Consider the following 23,056-nt stretch of genomic DNA (forward strand, 5'->3'; position numbering starts at 1 on the left):
TAGTTTGAGTTAAATCAATATCACTCAATTCTTCTTCACTGTAATTGGTTACACTGATCTGGTCACTGTTTTGTCATATGACTTAGTTCTACTGTTTTAAGTATAGATTATAGTTTTAAGTATAGATTATTTAATCATGGAGACATGGTCTTTTATCTGAGCATCGCTTAGACTGCACTTTTTTGAACAAGTCTATATACCATTTCAACGTATTCTAAGGCCATTAAATAAAAATTTCCATCACAGTCTCTACACTGTTAAAATGTTCCTGTATTTTTACAGTAACTTGCTGGCAACATTTCTGCCAGTAACTTTATTTGTTTTACAGCAATGTACTGTAATGCAACTTTACAGTATGTAGAATAGTGTACTGTAGAGCTACAAAACAGTAGTGTACTGTATTTTTACAGCACTTTGTAATTTTGTTTTTACTGAAATTTGCTATTGTGTAATTATTATTGTGTATTGTGTAGTTGGAATAGTACATACAAACAGTAAAATTGTGATACTACTATAATTAAGAATAACATTACAAATCAAAAGACAATCCAAACATATTTACAAAAGTATTTTTATTAAACCATTTCAAAACATTTTAGTATGGTGTTTGCTACCCAGAGTACAGTGCATCAACAATTTATAGCCATGAAAGCACTTTAAGTATGCAAGAATAAAAAAAAGGAAACAAATACATGCATCTTGATGGCTGGATTGGGAATCAATGTCCTAAGAGAGAACTTGATTTATCTAAAAATTAAACAAAATCTTAACATTAGCAAAAACAACAAATATGCAACTAGTCTCATAACCATCACCCCTAAATGCAGGGCATGTGGGTGGTGGCAAACAGGCCACTGACCCTCTCTGTGAAGTCCTCCATTTAAACATCATTTTGGACTGAATGAAGCTGCAGGGTTGATGGCCATCACTCTGCACCACCGTCCTGATCTTCTGCTCACTCCATGTCTGTCATTAAATTTATTCCCATCAGTGGTGAAACTGAAACAGTCATAAAACACACAAAGACAAAACGTGATATCCACAGCACCAAGAAAAATTAACAGACAGCATGGGGAAAATAGTGAATAAAAATTCTGTAGCATAGATGAAAAATAAATGAATGAATAAATACAGTTAAATTCAAAAGTTTACATACACCTTGCAGAATCTGCAAAATGTTAATTATTTTACCAAAATAAGAGGAATTATCATACAAAATGCATGTTATTGTTTATTTAGTATTGACCTGAATAAGTTAATTCACATAAAAGATGTTTCCATATAGTTCACAAGAGAAAATAATAGTTGAATTTATAAAAAATGACCTATTCAAAAGTTTGCATACGCTTGATTCTTAATACTGTTTTGTGACCTGAATGATCCACAGCTGTGTTTTTTTGTTTAGTGACAGTTGTTCATGAGTCCCTTGTTTGTCTTGAACAGTTAAACTGCCTGCTGTTCTTCAGAAAAAAACCTTCTGTAATAGTTGCATGAGTCCGTCAGTTGTCCTTAGTGTGAAAAGATGGATCTCAATATCATCATTGTTGAAAAGGATTCAAATACACACAAATGCCTGCAAAACCAAGGAATTTGTGGGACCTGAAGGATTTCAGTGGGCAGTTTAACTGTTCAGGGTAAACAAGGGACTCACAAACAACTATCACTAAACAAAACAAAGCAAAACAAAACAAAACAAAACAAAAAAAAAAAACAGCTGTGGATCATCCAGGCAACAACACAGTACTAAAGTGCCCCTATTATGCCTTTTCAAATATGATCTTTCATGTAGTGTTTCATGTAGCTGCATGTGAACATAAACTATCTGCAAAGTTGTGAAGCCGACAGTGCACAATAAATAAAGTTATCAGGGCTCTCAAGTTTTAGAAAAAGTTTGGAGTGAGATTATATCTGTTAGGACAGGAGCCTCTTTGCCCCATGCAATTCTCTCCAGTTTTTGCTAAAAATTAAATTGTATCTACTGTTCATAATTGACCAGCAAAAAATAGAAACTATAACAACTGGTAAGTTTGATTAAAGTAAAATTTGTAAGAAATTATATATTTCAAAAATACAAATGTATCAAAAATCAAAAGAAATTTGGCCCCAAATGAGCCAATGAACAGCAGTGCTCAAAATACATACTGTAGGCCTACACATACAGTATTGCAGAACTTGCCCTGAGCATGTCAAGTTGTGTGTGTGTGAGAGAGAGAAAGTACATATTTCATCTTATGAATGGCATTTTGTTTTGCAAGTGTTTGTTGCACATATTGATGCCTTGATGACAATGGTAGGGTCTCAAACTTAACTAGCAACTAGTTACATGTAATGGAATTACATAATTTAATTACAAAAATAGCTGTAACTAATCGGTTACAGGGTTAAATTACAGTTACTTATGAAAATTACAAAAAGGTTGCATCTTAATATTTTCACACAGATTTGAATCATTTCTTTCCCAAATTGCATTGACTGCTCTAAAATTTGAGACAAAATGTTTCAGAGGTTTAGGACACAAAATAGGACACATGCTTATTCAGTAACGGATTTCTTTCCATATTTGGGTTTATCTATATGCTTTATTTTTTAAGATTTTTAAGACTGTTTTCCCCCCCAAGGCATTGTTAGATTCCAGTGTTTCCAGTCATAGCTATGCAAGGATTTGATTATAAAATGGTATCATAACTACTAAACTATATCTGATTTTACATCTTGTATTTAACCTAACCTACCCTAGGTGCTAAAGTCTGATTTTGTGGTGGCTGTGCTTTAAAATTAATTTATTATAATCTTAACTCAGGTGATGAAGGATTTTGTAAGTCTGACAGTAATTAGTGTTGAGTGCTACTGTAAGGTTAACCGTCACTTGCCTGTGAGAAGAATGGGTTCCCTACTGCATTTATTTGCTTTCACTGCTAGAGAAAGAGTGCGGTAAAGTTGGTTTTATTTTGGACATTCCTTAGACATTCACACAGCAAATTAAGGGACTGTCTCAAAAGTGCATAAAATAATAAAAAAGGTATGCATTCCAAGATTCCAAAACATCCAAAGTATCAAACTAATAAAATGTAAAGGTGTGAATTACATGGAAATGCATTAATACATAATTGTAAGCTGTGAATGTGATTTTGAATATGAATTGTTACATTGTTATTACATAGTACTCCAACATTTTCCTTTAAATGATAGAAACAGGTGTTGTTATGACACCTGTACTACATTCAGTAACACTTCTAACACATTATACGCAACTTGGATTTTGGAAAAGTCATTTTGTGTATTTTTATTGATTTATTGAAATCTACAAATCTATCCAACTTCCTGGTCATGGGACCCAATGATGTCACACCAGCTTTAAAATCTTCACACAATCTTGACACACATCTTACATCACTTGGAATTTGGAAAAATGATTTTGTGTATTTTTAATTAATTTTTCAAATATTAAAATCTATATAACTTCCTGGTCATGTGACCCGATGATGTCACACCAGTTGTAATATCTTCACACAATCATGACACACATCTTACACCACTTGGAATTTGGAAAAATGATTTTGTGTATTTTTAATGAATTTTTCAAATATTAAAATCTATATAACTTCCTGGTCATGTGACCCGATGATGTCACACCAGTTGTAATATCTTCACACAATCTTGACACACATCTTACACCACTTGGAATTTGGAAAAATTATTTTGTGTATTTTTTATTAATTTTTCAAATATTCAAATCTATTTAACTTCCTGGTCATGTGACCTGATGATGTCACACCAGTTGTAATATCTTCACACAATCTTGACACACATCTTACACCACTTGGATTTTGGAAATATGATTTTGTGTATTTTTAATGAATTTTTCAAATATTGAAATCTATATAACTTCCTGGACATGTGACCTGATGATGTCACACCAGCTGTAATATCTTCACACAATCTTGACACACATCTTACACCACTTGGAATTTGGAAATATGATTTTGTGTATTTTTTATTAATTTTTCAAATATTGAAATCTATATAACTTCCTGGACATGTGACCTGATGATGTCACACCAGCTGTAATATCTTCACACAATCTTGACACACATCTTACACCACTTGGAATTTGGAAATATGATTTTGTTTTTTTTTTTATTAATTTTTCAAATATTGAAATCTATATAACTTCCTGGTCATGTGACCCGATGATGTCACACCAGTTGTAATATCTTCACACAATCTTGACACACATCTTACACCACTTGGATTTTGGAAATATGATTTTGTATTTTTGGTGAATTTTTAAATTATTCAAATCTACTTAACTTCCTGGTCATGTCACCCAAAAATGTCACACCTGTTGTATTATCTTCACACAATCCTGACACACATTATGCCTTTATAATAATAATAAATAATAATAAATTGGATAAAGAACTGTATCAATGAGCTGTCATCTATATGGAATGTGATCCCTAATATTATTATTATTATTATTATTATTATTATTTTTTTCCAAACTAGGTGGTTTAAGTTTTTTATTAATGTGTAATTAAAGCATGATGAAAATCCATATCAAATCTGATATTTTTGCATATGCAAATGTTATTAGCTTGGAACCTAATTTTTAAACACAATTTTACACCTCATATCTAATCTGGAATAAAAAGAATGTACTGTATAAAACAAATCTCTTTTTTTTTTTTTTTTTTTTTTTAATGGTATTTTTGCATCTCAATCTTTCAAAATGGAGTTCTTAGATAAGCATGGAATTCCTGTTAGTCCAAAAGAGTTTGCGATTGTTGCTGATGCAGTGCCACATGCAGTTTTTGCACATGCTTTTAAGAGATCTTTTTTCCCCTCCAATCTCTGTCACTCATTGGATCTTTGTAAAATGTTTATAAAGGTAAACAGTGTCTTTCATTAAATCTCTGATTAAACAACTCCACAAACAACATTACAGTTTGACTTGATTTCTGTCGTATATCCACAAATATTATTTGAGAACGTCTAAACAGAGGTTTAGATGTTTTATTTACAAAAAAAAAAAAAAAAAAAAAAAAAAAACGTTTTATTTGACCTCACCGTCATGGCGATCAGGGTTTACTTCAGTTGGGCTCTTGATCCTTGAATTTTTTTTTGGCTGCTGTAATTGTGTTTGTAGAGCACTTTTTTTTTTTTTATAGCAAAAAGAAGCCAAGAAAAAAGTCTGGTTAGACATTTCTTGGTTAATTTTTATTGACCGTGTGCTAATCATCATCCAGTGGCCTAATTCACCAATCTCATGGAGTTTCAAGAAATTTTCAATAGCTGTATGAATTTTTATGGATGTCCATCTTATGCACAAAAGCTTAAAATCTACAGCATCACTTAGACACACACAAACATCAAGACTCAGCATATGAATCTCAACAATGGTGACATTCAACAGCTGCATGCTGGGTAGCAGCAGAGTACAAACCTCACCCATGACTCCCAGCATGCAGCTGTTGAATGTCACCATTGTTGAGATTCATATGCAGATTCTTGCTGTCTGTGGTCTTTCTGTTGCTGCAGATGAAAACATTTTGTGCATAAAGTGACTTATATTTATTCAGATTATCTGACTTACACAATACAGCTAGATATGAAACTATAAATACTGCTTAAGCAATACAACATCCATATACTCAGAAATTGAATTTCATCTATCTTTTTTCTCTTGACTTCACTAAATGCGCTTTCTATAAATAAACAATTAAAGCAACCAGCACATTACAAACACCAACATATCAAGGTTCAAAAGCCCAACAAAAGGAAACACTGGTCTCCTTGATGGTGATTTCATGAAAAAAAAAAAAAACAACCTCTGTTAAATCTCAATAAGAGTTTCTCAAGACCTCTGACAGAAATAAAGTCAATCTGGTTAATAATGAGTGAAACTGGTAAAACTGTTTGTTTAATCAGATCTTGGGAGATTTAATGTCTTGTTTTATTTCAGTTGATTTCTTCTTCAACTGTGGCTGAAGTCTTATGTTTCTCTTTCCTTCTGTGATTCTGCTTGTAAACAGCAGGTGTTGATCATTATTGGTCAATCGTGACATAATGATCTCCTTAACTCCAACACTGTGTCAATGCTACTTGAACACTGTAGTGTGGAAACACATGAACACTGAGCAGGGTTTGTTTAACACTGGGAACTATTACATAAACTTTACCTGTTTCATTCACGTATGACTGATGTATCTGAATCACATTAAGTTTATTAATATGATTATATTAAATCTATGTAATTTAAATGGATGGAAAATTTGTATGTAATTGAATTACATAGAGTTTAAACTTAGAACGAAACACTTTTTTTGAGTTAATCTATTCTGTTCACTACAAACTTAAAAGCAAAAAAAAAAAAAAAAAAAAAAAAAAAAGGGGACTTTGTTGAAGAACTTGGCACTTCATCTGGACTGAAAGACCCTGGATTGTTAATATTGCTGTGCAGACATACACTGCCGCTCAAACATTTGGGATCAATACGATTTTTAATGGTTTTTAAATGCTCATCACGGCTGCATTTATTTGATTAAAAATACAGAAACAAACAGTAATATCGCAAAATGTTATTACAATATAAAATAAAGGTTTTTATTTTAATATACTTTAAAATATAATGTATTCCTGTGATGCAAAGCTAAATTTTCAGTATCATTACTCCAGTCTCCAGTGTCACATGATCCTTCAGAAATCATTGTTATATGCTGATTTATTATCAATGTTGAAAACAGTTGTGCTGCTTAATATTTTTTCTCAGGATTATTTGACTAACACTTGACTTTACAATACTGTTCAAAAGTTTGGGGTCAGTAAATTTTTATTCTTTCTTTCTTTCTTTCTTTCTTTTTTTTTTAAAAAAAAAGAAATTAATACTTTTTTTCACAAAGGATGTGAAATTAATTAAAAGTGATAGCATAGATTTACATTGTTAGAAAAAAATAATATTTTCAATAAATGCTGTTCTTTTTAACTTGTTATTCATAAAATAATTTTGAAAAAATAATCACAGGTTCCAAAAAATATTTGGCAGCACAACTGCTTCCAACATCTTATAATAGATCAGCATATTAGAATGATTTCTGAAGGATTATGTGATACTCAAGACTATTTAAGATATTTAAGCTCTTATTTAAGACTACTTAAGATATTTTAAAGTATACTGAAATAAAAACTATTATTTTGTATTATAATGACATTTTGTAGTATTACTGTTTTTTTTTTCTGTATTTTTTTATCAAATACATGCAGTGTGACATCTGGTTTACAACTGGTGTGACATCATCAGGTCACATGACCAGGAAGTTATATAGATTTGAATATTTGAAAAATTCATTAAAAATACACAAAATCATATTTCCAAAATCCAAGTCATTGATGTGTGTCAGGATTGTGTGAAGATATTACAACAAAATCGGGTCACATGACCAGGAAGTTAAATAGATTTGAATATTTGAAAAATTCATTAAAAATACACAAAATCATATTTCCAAAATCCAAGTCATGTATGATGTGTGTCAGGATTGTGTGAAGATATTACAACAGGTGTGACACCATCGGGTCACATGACCAGGAAGTTAAATAGATTTGAATATTTGAAAAATTCATTAAAAATACACAAAATCATATTTCCAAATTCCAAGTGGTGTAAGATGTGTGTCAAGATTGTGTGAAGATATTACAACAGGTGTGACACCATCGGGTCACATGACCAGGAAGTTAAATAGATTTGAATATTTGAAAAATTCATTAAAAATACACAAAATCATATTTCCAAATTCCAAGTGGTGTAAGATGTGTGTCAAGATTGTGTGAAGATATTACAACTGGTGTGACATCATCGGGTCACATGACCAGGAAGTTATATAGATTTGAATATTTGAAAAATTCATTAAAAATACACAAAATCATATTTCCAAATTCCAAGTGGTGTAAGATGTGTGTCATGATTGTGTGAAGATATTACAACTGGTGTGACATCATCGGGTCACATGACCAGGAAGTTAAATAGATTTGAATAATTGAAAAATTCACCAAAAATACACAAAATCATATTTCCAAAATCCAAATTGTGTATGATGTGTGTCATGATTGTGTGAAGATTTTACAACTGGTGTGACATCATCGGGTCACATGACCAGGAAGTTAAATAGATTTGAATATTTGAAAAATTCATTAAAAATACACAAAATCATATTTCCAAATTCCAAGTGGTGTAAGATGTATGTCAAGATTGTGTGAAGATATTACAACTGGTGTGACATCATCGGGTCACATGACCAGGAAGTTATATAGATTTGAATATTTGAAAAATTCATTAAAAATACACAAAATCATATTTCCAAATTCCAAGTGGTGTAAGATGTGTGTCATGATTGTGTGAAGATTTTAAAACTGGTGTGACATCATCGGGTCACATGACCAGGAAGTTAAATAGATTTGAATAATTGAAAAATTCACCAAAAATACACAAAATCATATTTCCAAAATCCAAATTGTGTATGATGTGTGTCATGATTGTGTGAAGATTTTACAACTGGTGTGACATCATCGGGTCACATGACCAGGAAGTTAAATAGATTTGAATATTTGAAAAATTCATTAAAAATACACAAAATCATTTTTCCAAAATCCAAGTCGTGTATGATGTGTGTCATGATTGTGTAAAGATTTTACAACTGGTGTGACATCATTGGGAAGTTAAATAGGATTTAAAATTTCAACAATGTATAATAGATGTGTGTGTGTGTATATATATATATATATATTAATTTAATGCTGCATGTATGTTTAAATACATTGTAGGTGATTTGAGCCATTTAGATAAAACAACCACAACGCAGTTTTCTCAGGCTACATATTCATAACAGATACATTAATAATTTAAAATCTACCAATCATCCTTATCTGCACGTAATAAATTTGCTAACATAAACTACACATGTAAAAGGATCACGGCATTAATGTTTTTTTTATGGAAAATGCACATATGTAACCAAGGTTATAAGTGGAGTTTGCACTTTTGAGACGCTCCCTTACTTGACGTGCGCAAGTGAGGATCGTTGTGAGGACTTTTTCACTTCAGATGCATTAAACAGTTACATCGTCGAATAATATTAGTATTAATTTTGATATTGTGCTTTTAAACGTGATCTGAACGAGATACAGCATGATCCATGACTATTATACGATTACATAAAAATTAATGCTTAAGTAAAGATCGAATGTCTAACGAATGTCCAACATAAAACCAACTTTACCGCACCTAGAGAAAGAGGCAGCCACGCGATCGACGATTCCACCGCTTGCCTCGTCCCGTGTGTGCGTGTCCATGTTGCCGAGTGACGAACGTGACTGAAGCGGGATCACGTAATTTACGCGAAAACATTTGCCGGTAGGTGGTATTTAACTGTCAAGACAGTTATGAACTTCCCCTGCAAGCCTCAGCCTCCTTGAGAGCCCTGACTTATTGTCTATCAAAAAAAGAGTCGGCTCACATTTGCCTGAACGAGTCGTCAGGATTTCGAATCTTTTTTATGTTAAAGCCACATGTCACGAACTAACATATTTGCATAATGTCCACCCACATTCTACGTCGCGAACAACTTGCCCGCCCATAAATTTCCATGTGGTTTACATCACATGAAAATTTACGCGTACATTAAGGAAAGACGCTGTATCCTACGCTGAGTAAAATTGTTTTATATTCACTTCCGAAAGATGATGACTCTACAAAGATTGTATTTTCTAGCGATCATTCAAAATAAGTAGTTGTGTATGTTATGTCGCGTAACAATCCTGAACATGTCATAACCGGCTAAATCACGCTTGTGTAGTTCTGTTGTTCAGCTGTGGACCCACTGTAGTCTGACGATATGTGACTGATGCAGCTTGTCTGTCTGTCTGTCTCATTAGTTGGAGTAATGATAAAGGATGGCGCATGAAGCGGCTTTCACACCGAATGTGGAAAGCACTGTGCTATGAAACCCATTAATTTTAATTGCTTCCGCCGCGCGAGGACAGCTTGTTTCGGTCTCGACTAAAGCGCGCACGCTGCAGACAAAGTTCAAATGAGTTGTTCAAATGAACTTTTGCTGCTGCGCTCTGAAGGGCTGCACTAAACCCACCTTCGCTTCGTGCCGCGCTCGGTTTTTTCAGGCGCGTCCGCGCCGCATCGAGTTGAAAACATCTCTTTCACAACTTTTCAGAATGCTGCAAGCGCACCGCGGCTAATGTGACAAGATTCAGCCAATTAGCTTCGTCCTTTCCCGTAACAACATTGAAAGCTCAGCCAAGATGGAGGAACAACTGATCATAGCTGTACATTTTTAAATAAATTTAGTAGCAGAGCTGCAGCAAGTGATTTTTAGTGCTGAAATCCATTTGTCCTTTGATGAAACTTCCGCGTCTTCATTGAGAGTGCAGGTCATGGTTGCTTAGCAACAGCAGACGCCACGGGAGCGCAATATACAGAGCGCTTTGGAAAGGAGGAAAAATTGCGAACTTGTCGATCAGCCACTTCAGCCGCTTCATCATCAGACTCTGGCTGGAATTGTTATGGTAAAATCAATGCCATCTTTTCTATGTATTGACAAGTATCCAGGTCTGTCAGTCAGTTATGGCAATGGCCGTTTCGTTTTCTGTCACGCCGCACACGGTAGACCAATCATAAAGCACTGCGCCATCTGACCAATCACAGCAGTGAGGGCTCACGGAAAGGAGGAGGTTAGAGAGACTGATTCTTCGAACTGCTTCACACGAGTCGTTTATGAATCATTTAGAAATGGGGTAAAATTAAATCTATTTTTTGCAGAAAACTGAAGTGTTTTTTGACCTTGCATACATGTAAACCTGTTTTGGGAGTCTATTAAAACAATATCAGCAACCTCTAAAATGGCATAATAGGGGGACTTTAAGAATCAAGTGTATGAAAACTTTTGAATGTGGCTATTTTTATAAATTCAACTATTATTTTCTCTTGTGGAATGCATTTTGTCTGATAAGCCCTCTTATTTTGGTAAACTAATTAACAGATTCTGCAAGGTGTATGTAAACTTTTGACTTTGTACATAAAAATGAAATTTAAATAATACTAACAAAATGCTGCCTTGTGACAGCACTGCCCTTCCCGGGGTGCAAAGACAGGTGGACCACACTGTAGACCTGAAAGAAATCAAATAAATTTGATTCAGTAATGTGTTAGCTTAGATGGTTGCCTATACATGTGTATTTTCACACATTCCAACAATACACCAGTTATTAAAAAAAAAAAAAAACATATTATGCCTGACATTGCTAAAGAGTTTGACATACATTTTACTTGTCTTTGTTGACTAATAGATCATTAGTAACTGATGAACGTAATTGTCCACTAATCATATTTTTATTATCATAATAATTTTTTTTATCAATCCCCATGCTACAGAACTGGTCTCCTGCCTAAATAACATTAGTTAATAACCTGCAACATTACCAGTATTTCTGACCCCAAACCACCCATTTACATCACAGTTGTAACACTGTATTTCTGAACCATATTTATGTAAGCGTATTTATGTCCAGTATCAAAAGCGACTGTGAATCGGATTGCAATTATATCTATCTATATCTATCTATCTATCTATATCTATATATATATATATATATATATATATATATATATATATATATATATATGTATATATATATTACACGCACACACATACACACTTTTTTTGGTCACATCTTATTGACAAATTAAGCTTTAGATTTGTTTACTATTAATAACAATAATAATAATAATAATAATCATAATCATAATAATAATAATGTAGTTTAAAGATAAATATTTTTGGTAATACTAACATTAGTTAATGTATTAACTAACATGAACAAACTATGAACAAAACTACATGTTCACTTTGCAAAGACTGGGTCAGTACTTCTGCAGTGATGTAGGATGATTTTGAAATGATTTTTGAAGTTGAAGGAGAAAATACATTTGGTGTTCTCTGACATACCCTAACTGTCTTAAGCCAGAATACACAGAGTTCAGGCAGAGTAAGACAAGACAAGTGTTTGAGATTAAAAAATGATTTAAATTGTATATATATATATATATATATATATATATATATATATATTTTTATTTTTTTTTTAATGAAAATAACAGATCGTTTCGCTAGATAAGACCCTTCTTCCTTGATTGGGATCATTTACAACCGCATTTGGGATCGTTTGTAGCCGCATTTAAACTGAATTTTGGAAGTTCAAAATCGAGGCATCATAGCAGTCCATTATATGGAGAAAAATACTGAAATGTTTTGCTCAAAAAATATAATTTTTTTTACGGCTGAAGAAAGAAAGACATGAACATCTTGGATGACAAGGGGGTCAGTACATTATCTGTAAATTTTTGTACTGGAAGTGGACTTCTCCTTTAAGTGAAGAGAGTCGATATCAGATGTTTCTTGTGTGTCCAGCAGCTGAAGACAATTTCTCGAACACATGAGGGTTCATATGGTCACATGTGGTTTGACACTGTAAGGATGATGATCAGCTGTCCTTCTGTCTTGCTGTAGCTCTGTCTTAGGTGTCTTACATTACAGACGCTGCAGTTTATTGCTCTGTTCACATCTACAGTTCTCATGACTCCTGCAGCAGGTTTATGACTTCTTGACATAGTTGATCAGAAATACAGAGCATCTTCACACTGGTGTTTTTCAGAGTCAATAGAAATGTCTCTGTAGTGCCCTAAGTGCACCTGTAAACTGTCTTAAGAGCTATGTCACAAATGCATACAATATTTGTTTTTATTTATTGAGTTTATGTGTTTATTTTTGTTTGTGTAACTAAAACATCAGACCTCCTCATTAATTTTACCCTTTTGTGAATGTGTTTTCTTATAGGAGAAAGATGATGATAACTCGCCTGATCCAAAAGACATTCGCTTGAGGTAGAGGGGATGTCCTTAAACTCTGTTCGCTCACAAAGCGATCCCAAAATGTATAAATATATTTATGAGAAATAATGTGAGCAACACGGTATTGGCAACAGAACATTGAGTGCTTGATGTGTAGTTAGAGTTATAGTTATACTTTATTGCCTTTTATACTTTGCCTATAATACTTTATTCAGATAGAAACAAAACAGTGGAACATTGTTTCATGTCTTTTCCACAACAAAAAACATTAATGCGCTGATATTATTTTATTAGTCCTCACTGCACTTCCACAAATACTGCATTAAGTGAAAAAAAAAAACAACTTTATCAGCTGAGAGTCAGAAGATGCGAGTTTGACTGAAAGTGACCTGACAGAACTAATGCTCTGCTTATTTATTTTGCTAAGGTTTATTATTTAACCACTAACGCTTAAATCATCCACTTTCAACAGAAAACAGTGGTTAACCAACTTTGAATAACAGATTTTTTATATGAATTGTTAGATTTTGCTGTATTTGGCTGAGCAGTGGTTTGCTCACCATATGTATTAGATAAAATACATAAAATAAGTAAGATTGACCAAAGTTCAGGGGAAAAGAATTTATTGAAGAAAGTCATGTAGCATAGCCGTCTTCTAGATCTTAACCCATATAAGGGTCCGAAGCTTCTTCCTAGTTTCTTCCAAAGTTCTCCATAGCTTCTCCCATAGGGAAAGTAAGACTGTCTGTAAGTCAGAACTTTATACATAAAGACAAATAAGAGATCCTGCAATCCTCCAGAGGTCTAGAAAAAGTTCCTGAGAAATGCTGTTCCTTTGTTATTCTAAATGTTTGGACCATTTGGTTCACACTTTTACAGAGACAGTTCCTGCTGATTGCATTTGGGGCACAGTCACAATATAATGAATCTGTCTAAAATTACACACAATCTTTCTGTACAATAGAGCTACAGCTTAAACCTATGTGTATTAATTTAAATTATAGCTGCAAGCAGCGTTTAACAGGGGTCAAGTGCCTTTAAAGCAATGGCTAAAAAAAAAAAAAAAAAGTAATGTTTTCTTTAGCAAGCATGTAACCACTTAGGCAAGGCAAGGCAAGTTTATTTATATAGCACATTTCATACACAAAGGTAATTCGAAGTGCTTTACATAAAAGGAAGTAGAACAATCATAAAAACAATGATCACAACAATAAAACAAAATATGTAAAATGTAAAAACTGATTTGATTTCATGATTTAAAAATGATTTAAAAATTGATTTAAAATACATTTAAGACAGTAGTAAAAACAGAAAATGATTATACATAGTGCAATCAGTTCGGACGGAGCACAGTGCTCATTCAGTAAATTATAGTGCCACAAAGTGGCCGGTCACTGTGTCATTTTTCATGCGACCACAGAATGAGCTCCATATGTGTGCTGAATTTGATGAAAATATCTCATCCTGGTCACAAGTTACAGACATTTTAGTAAAAGTGGCTCCAATCACTTTTAGCTTTTAGTGCCCCTTAGTGACCAAGATTTAAAATTACACCTTTTTAGATCATGATTAACAGTTGGATTCCACAGAATCTTTCTGCATGGGTGTCTGGTTTTGATCAGGTGTGTATATATATATATATTTTTTTTTTTTTTTTTTCCAGTATCCAAAATAAAAAAAAAAAAAAAAAAAAAAAAAAATAGGCATGATTGAATCATATATAATATAATATAATATAATATAATATAATATAATATAATATATATTTTTTTTATTATAATTATATAAGAGGATTATTTAAGATCATATAAGAGAATGTCAAAACGTGATGTTTTGCAGAGTTCAACTCCTGGTTCAGGTGTGTGTAGTGTGTAATTGGGATTGGAGTGAATTTGGTTTTAGTTATGAAAATGATGTGTCTATATATGTGTTTACACACACACACACACACACACACATACATATACACATGCACATGCACAATTTATAAATCATGAACCTAAACAACTGCTTGAAAGTCAAGGCCATAAAGGTAAATCTGTGTTCCAAATTTGATTACTGCATGTAACTAATTTGTGTACCTAATGTAAAATAGATCTATTGAAAGAATTTAGGGCAAAAGAGCATATATATATAAGAGCACATAGGCATCCAATAATAAAGACTCCACAAAGTAAATAAACATATATATATATATATATATATATATGTTTATTTACTTTGTGGAGTCTTTATTATTGGATGACTGTATATATATATATATATATATATATATATATATATATATATATGTTAAATCATATATCAAATCTTGAAAATTATTTAATTTGTTGATTTTACTCTAATGTTACATTGATTTCTACGTGTGCGTATATTTACTACAATGACCCACAGTTTTGTTCTTAAGATATTTATAGCACTAGTTGTGTGTTAGCAACTGTATGGAGCCAGTTAGTTCATTCCTGTTTCCTAGTCTAGTCTTGTTCTTGTCCCTAGTCATCCGAGTCTTGAACCTACGCCTTGTTGTATCGTCTTGTCTGTTTCGCTGCCAGCCTATTGGATCTCTCCCTGTATTTTTGGATTACTCTTTTGCCTCACCCTTCGGATAACGTTCGCCGCTGATCGACCCTCGCCTGTGTTACGGAATACTCTTTTGTCTTGCTGTCTATATACCCATTTGCCATTGTCTGACCCTGCCTGCTATGACCATGTCTTTGTCGATGTTCCTAAATAAAAGTTTGCAACTGAATCTGCCCGCTTCACGTCGTATCTAACACTCTGTAGCACATGAAGTATCAATGTGATCCGGACATCATCCTCCATGTTCACATTATCGTGTGACTTAAGACATTATAACAAGCGCAACAACTTACAAGATATGAGCGACAGGCTTAATTCATCCATCTGTAAATATCTGGATATTGATGAAATTTGCTAATTTTGTGGTCTTGATGAAACAGATTTTTTTTTTTTTTTGTTTGTTTTTTTTGTGATTGAAGAATATCCAATATACTTTGGGTTGATTTAAGTTCTTATATTTTAACCTTAATAATGTGACCCTTTTATCCTCAATATATTTTTTATTACAAAAAAAAAAAAAAAAACTAAATCGTTGACTCTTGAATACAGATCTGATTACTTTTCGACTCTTTTAGAAGAAAACAAACATAACCCTAGGTATTTATTCAGTACAGTGGCTAAGTTAACAAAAAATAAAGAACCAGCAGGTGCTGACTATGCCCATCAGCATAGCAGTAATGACTTCATGAACTACTTTACTTCTAAGATCGATACAATTAGAGACAAAATTGTCACTATGCAGCCGTCAATTACAGTGTCGCATCAGATAGTGCGCTATAGATCTCCTGGGGAACAATTCAACTCATTCTTTACTATAGGTCAGGATGAATTGTATAAACTTGTTAAATCATCTAAACCAACAACTTGTATGCTAGACCCTATTCCATCTAGGCTACTAAAAGACTTGCTTCCAGATCTCATAGATCCTCTGCTAAATATTATTAATTCATCACTGTCATTAGGATATGTCCCCAAAACCTTCAAACTGGCTGCTATTAAGCCTCTAATTAAAAAACCACAACTTGACCCCAATGAATTAACTAATTACAGACCTATCTCGAATCTCCCATTTCTGTCAAAGATATTAGAAAAGGTTGTATCCTCACAGTTATCTTGCTTTCTTCAGAAATATGATATCTGTGAGGATTTTCAGTCAGGTTTTAGACCGTACCATAGTACTGAGACTGCTCTTATTAGAGTTACAAATGATCTACTCTTGTCATCCGATCGTGGTTGTATCTCTCTGTTAGTGCTACTGGATCTTAGTGCTGCGTTTGATACTGTTGACCACAACATTCTCTTGAATAGACTTGAGAATTATGTTGGCATTAGTGGTAGTGCATTGGCATGGTTCAAATCGTATCTATCTGACCGCCATCAATTCATGGCGGTAAATGAAGAGGTATCATATTGATCACAAGTGCAGTATGGAGTACCACAAGGCTCAGTACTAGGGCCATTACTCTTTACGCTTTACATGTTACCCTTGGGTGATATCATCAGGAAATATGGTGTTAGCTTTCACTGCTATGCTGATGATACCCAGCTCTATATTTCTTCGCGGCCCGGCGAAACGTACCAATTTGAAAAACTAATGGATTGTGTAGTTGAGTTAAAAAGTTGGATGACAAGTAATTTCTTACTGCTAAATTCTGAAAAAACAGAGGTGTTAATTATTGGACCTAAAACCTCAGCGTGTAATAACCTACAACACTGTCTAATACTTGATGGCTGTTCTGTCAATTCTTTATCATCAGTTAGGAACCTAGGTGTGCTATTTGATGGTAATCTTTCCTTTGAAAACCACATCTCTAGTATTTGCAAAACTGCATTTTTCCATCTCAAAAATATATCTAAACTACGACCTATGCTATCAATGTCAAATGCTAAAACATTAATTCATGCGTTTATGACCTCACGGTTAGATTATTGTAATGCTTTATTGGGTGGTTGTTCTGCTCGCTTAATAAACAAACTCCAGCTGGTCCAAAATGCAGCAGCTAGAGTTCTTACTAGAACCAAAAAGTATGATCATATTAGCCCGGTTCTGTCTACACTGCACTGGCTCCCTATTAAACATCGTATAGATTTTAAAATCTTGCTAATTACTTATAAAGCCCTGAATGGTTTAGCTCCTCAGTACCTGAGCGAGCTCCTATCACATTATAGTCCCTCACGTCCGCTGCGTTCTCAAAACTCTGGCAATTTGATAATACCTAGAATATCAAAATCAACCGCAGGCGGGAGATCATTTTCTTATCTAGCGCCCAAACTCTGGAACAATCTAACCTACAATGTTCGGGACGCAGACACACTCCGTCAGTTTAAATCTAGATTAAAGACCCATCTCTTTAACCTTGCTTACACATAACAAATCCACATTACACATAATTCAAATCCGTTAAAGGATTGTTAGGCTGCACTAATTAGGTCAACCGGAACCGGGAACACTTCCCATAACACCCGATGTACTCGGTGCATCGTCAGAAGAATGGCATCTACGCTAATACTAGTCTGTTTCTCTCTTATTCCGAGGTCACATTAACCACCAGATCCAGTCCGTATCCAGATCAGATGGTCACTGCAGTCCCCCGGATCCAGTCCGAACCCAGCCCAGACGGTGGATCAGCACCTAGAGACGACCTCTACAGCCCTGAATGTCAGCGGAGTCCACATCAACTAGATGAGCCCCAGAGACGGATCCACAGTGAAGACCACATCACCTAGACGGCTGTCGGCACAAGACCACGGGAACTTTTGGCCAGAGGAGAACTGGCCCCCGACTGAGCCTGGTTTCTCCCAAGGTTTTTTTCTCCATTTGTCACCGATGGAGTTTTGGTTCCTTGCTGCTGTTGCCTCTGGCTTGCATAGTTGGGGACACTTTCTCTTAACACAATATTGCATTTTATTTTATTTTTTTGATTAACTACCTTTATCTATAAAGTGAGTGTATAATGTTGCCTTTGGCATTGTTGATGTACTGTTTCCTATTTAATACTGTACAGCCGCCTTGTCACAATTCTGTATTGTTAAAGGCGGTATATAAATAAAGGTGACTTGACTTGACATTGTTAATATCTTTATGTCCATAAATTTTCATCCACAAGCAAAAGTGGCTTTAATTTCCTTTCCCCCTCCTCTTTTTCTTGTTAAATTTAACTCTCTTGTTTCATCCCTCAGGGTTATAGAAAACAAAAATTATATTTTTATGCATTATGATGAGTTATTCAAAGATATTTAACCTTGTCTATGTGTTTTTTTAAGTGTATATAAACTATATATACACTATGTAGGAAATCAATATTTATTTATTGATTTACTTTTTTTCCCCAATATGTTTGTTGTTTAGGATGCAACCATCTTTCCCTGATCTTATATATAATTATAATTTCTGCAGTAAAAACAAACAAAAAAGGCATGAGGGACAGGTGCATTAACACCACATAGTGTACTTACTACTTAAAAATTACTACTTACTACTTAAAAATTAAGATTACCCCAAAATGAAGTACATTACCAGCCCACTCCAACCCTTACAATAACAATGATAAATGCTGATCAGTACTTAATTATACTACTTTTTATTATTATTTATCAAAAATGACCGATCGTTTTGCTAGATAAGACCCTTCTTCCTCATCTGGGATCATTTAGAGCCCTTTAAAGCTGTTTTTAAACTGCATTTTGGAAGCTCAAACTTGGACACCATTGAAGTCCACTATATGGAGAGAAATCCTACAATGTTTTCCTCAAGAAACATAATTTCTTACTGACTGAAGAAAGAAAGACACAAACATCTTGGATGATAAGGGGGTGAGTACCTGTAAAAATATTTGTTTTGGAAGTTAACGTCTCTTTTAAAGGTGAGAATCGAGATATTTCATGATATATTTAATGCGTTTGGGAATGTTTCGAATAAAAAGGAAAAAAATAAATAAAAATAAAACATAAGTGTATGGCTGCTGTCTTACATGATGACTACACGGTCTATTATAACCTACATACTTATAGCTGTTACAGTGAGTGAATGACGAGAGGCGAGCGGATCCATATGCGAGCTTTATTTAATCAAACAAGACAGACACAAGGTCGAACAGGCAGGGTCAAGACAGGAGCAGACAGGTGTGTCACAGGCAGTCAGAGAGAATAATCCAGAAAACAAGAGCGATAATTCACAAGGCAGGCGGCTAGACAGACGTAAACGAGAAAACCAGGCGGGAGATCAAAAACTAGGAAACCAGATAAACGCTACACAAAAGGGAAAACACTAACAATGCTACAGTTCAACAATCCGTGACATCAACTGGGGAAGTCCGGGCTTTATAAAAAGCATGATTGGTCACGGGGGCTGACGCAATCAGTGCGGTGGAGGATGGGAGATGCAGTCCGAAGTGCAACGTAACAGTCAGAGTGAAGTGGAAAGATGAGAGTGACATCTGGTGGTGAGCAGTCCGTAGGGCACAGACCAGATTCGTGACAATAGCAGCCTAGATATGTAGCCTATTTGCGTGCATCAGTGAGTAGCTCTCAAAACGCGCGTTCTACTTTCGGTTTCGATTTAACGCTCGCGCGAATTTTCGGCGTTGCTGCGTGTATTCTACAATACAAGAATGCGGCCTAGTCATGTCTGTGCGTTAATCCGCCCCAGGATACAGTAAAAACGAATTTTTGTGTTTTTGTACCGGAATTAGGAATTTCAATGAAGAGAAGAACTACAGATCACTTATGTACAATATGTACAGTAGGGTTGATGAAGAAAGTAATTATATGTTCATTCTCCAGTTCAGCATTGATTTCAATTAATTTTAATCAAATAAATTTTATTTAGACTTCAGAGAGTAAATGTGATAATAGTATTTATGTGGATTCCAGCACACATAAGAATTAAAGGGAACGACGTTGCAGATGTTTTAGCTAAGGAGGCATGTAGACTAGATGCGATTATAGAAAGCGCATACAGAAAATCAGAAGCAAAAGTAATAGTTAAAAACAGTATAATAAAAGAATGGCAATGTAACTGGGATAGGAAATAGGCAGACATTACAATATAATCCAGGAGAAAGTAGGAAGCAGGGTATGTAAAGGAAATAACAAAAGGTGTAATTACACGATTGAGAATGGGACACACAGGGTTAAATAAAATATTATATCTAATAGGGAAACATCCCACTGGCTGATGTGATCATTGTCAGGAGGATAAATCAGTGGAACACACTGTCGCTGCCAAAAGTACATCACAGAAAGAGAAGTACTGAAAGTTAGGGAACAAAGTTCTATAGAAGTTAGCATTAAAGACATACTTAATGGTCATAACAACGAAAGTTTATTAAATTATCTGAGAATAACTGGCTTTGTTAACGGGATTTTTATTGTTGTTGTTGTTGTTGTCTGGGAGGTATTTCACTCAGGCCCACACTCCTGTATAGTAGGTGGCGGTAATGCACCTTAACGTTGGATGTCGTCCGCCATTAAAACAACAAAGAAGAAGAAGAAGAAGTGGAAACGACTCTCGTCCTCTAGTGGTCAAGCGATGTATTAGTTTAATTTCTGATGGTATGTATATCTGCTTTTTGTGAGTTTCTATACATACAGCTTTTAGGTTTACAATACAGAATTAGGTGGATATACATACATTTGATACGGGATGTCATTTATGTAAAAGAAAACAACATGACTGCAGACCAACACACACACAAACACACAATATCCTAGCAGATGAATCGCAACGGGTCTTTTTTCGACGTCTACCGCACGTCTACATGGAGGTCCCACCGACGTCAACATTAGACGTGCGGTAGACGTCGAAAAAAGACGTCGCCTGGCGTTACAAAACAACCCCATCAATGGACGGAAATTGGACGTCCAAAAATGACATGGAAAAGACGTCACTACGACGTCACATTGCGCAGTGGGATCTGTAAACCCCGTAGCTAGCACAAGTAACAAGCTAATGTAAGACGACAAAATGCGTGCTGTGACCCTTGACCATTCGCAGCTTTATTGTAAGACAATAACGCCAAAGACTATACGTACACATGGCCATTGAAATAAATGCTGACCGAACTTACCTTCAATTTCTAGGAAACGGGTTCACCAGTGATCTGAAGACCTGTGCCGTCCAGAACACTACGGCTCTGACTCGCGCCAAGCCGCCAAATGCCTCGTCTTGCCTCGGCCAATCAGAGTGGCGTTTATGATGATGTGCTCGTTTCAGCCAATCAGAGTGATGCTGACTGGTTTTTGCCTGGTTGAAATCCTCCTTGATCAAAGAACTTATATTGTTGCCTAGCTTGATAGAGAGCTGTCTGTCCTTGACTTTTTTGCAGCTGTTGGTTCTTTTTAAGATAGGAATAAGGTGGATAGGCTAGGCTACCATGATTTTTTTTTTAATATAAAATATATAAATTCATATAAATATAATTTATATATATATATATATATATATATATATATATATATATATATATATATATATATATATATATAATACAATATAACATAAAAAAATAAATAACTTGATTATAGGCTACTTTAAATAAAATAAAAACCGTTAAAGGAAAACAGGAAAATGTAAAACAAACAAACAAAAAAAAAAAAACATATGGGCTACCAAATAAATAAACAGTAATACAGATAATAAATCTTGTTTGTTTATAAATAATCTGTATTCATATATATAATCATGTTGATAGGCTCTATTTTGTAAAACACATTTACTGCAACTGCCATAGACGTCCAAATGACGTCCAAAAAAACCCAGATCAAATGTTGAACGTCAAAATGACGTCCAAGTTGGGTAATGGATAGACGTCCAAATAGTGGACCTAGTTTGGACGTCGAATAGATGTCCATAATTGGTCTTGGACCGACGAACCCAATATAGACATGATCTGCACGTCTATCCGACGTCCAATGTTTAGTGGGTGGTGTTGCGGGTGTTTTCTAAACATGGAAATTGTGTCACTATCATTTAGCGTGAAATTCTCTACACTTTTGTTGCTCTATATTTGACTGAACTGAATTATGTTTTTTTTTTTTTTTTGCTGAAAACAAGAACATAGAAATCAATACAAAATACAAAATATCGACAAAAATGAAACTTGAAAGAGACAACAACAACAATAATAATAAAACTGTACAAAAAATACAATAAATAATAATAATATAAATAAAATAAAGTAAAATAATATGCAATAAAGGGCCATTGTTTTACATAAGATTCTCTACACAAAAACTTTAAGTGCAGAACAAATTCTAAGTCTTAATTGCTTTCTTATTAGGAGATACTGAGATCAAATGGATATAATTTTCCATATCTCTAAGAAAGACCACAAAGCAGTTTTACAGTTTGAAAATTTGCATTTGTGAATGTAAAATTTACTTAAGAAAATAATTAAATTTATAATAAAACAAATATTTTCTTTAGTGAGGTCTGAGTCAAAGTACCCAAATATAATATTTCTCATTTGTAAAGAAAATTCTGGCAAAATCTTCAACTTAACAAAAGCACGAATAGTAGGATGGTTTTGTGTGACCGCCGCCCATGTTCGCGTGACGTCATAT

At 34.2% G+C, this 23,056-nt stretch overlaps 1 protein-coding gene and 1 long non-coding RNA gene across 2 annotated transcripts in view; one reads left to right on the forward strand and one right to left on the reverse strand.

The window, feature by feature from the left end:
- The window catches only part of LOC127154072 (immunoglobulin superfamily member 10), a 154,568-nt gene extending 140,012 nt beyond the window's left edge, over window positions 1-14,556 (forward strand). The window contains exon 6 of the transcript XR_007825408.1: window positions 13,341-14,556. The gene's annotated coding sequence lies outside the window, so the exon portion shown is untranslated. The remainder of the gene's footprint in view (window positions 1-13,340) is intronic.
- On the reverse strand, window positions 661-21,863 carry LOC127154082 (uncharacterized). The gene is made up of 3 exons (XR_007825434.1): window positions 21,562-21,863; window positions 11,110-11,175; window positions 661-999 (listed from the first exon to the last, which is right to left on the reverse strand). It is a non-coding gene; the product is annotated as an uncharacterized LOC127154082 (long non-coding RNA).
- Between the last annotated feature and the right edge of the window lie 1,193 nt (window positions 21,864-23,056).

Source organism: Labeo rohita, chromosome 22 (genome assembly GCF_022985175.1).
Source record: "Labeo rohita strain BAU-BD-2019 chromosome 22, IGBB_LRoh.1.0, whole genome shotgun sequence".
NCBI lineage: Eukaryota > Metazoa > Chordata > Actinopteri > Cypriniformes > Cyprinidae > Labeo > Labeo rohita.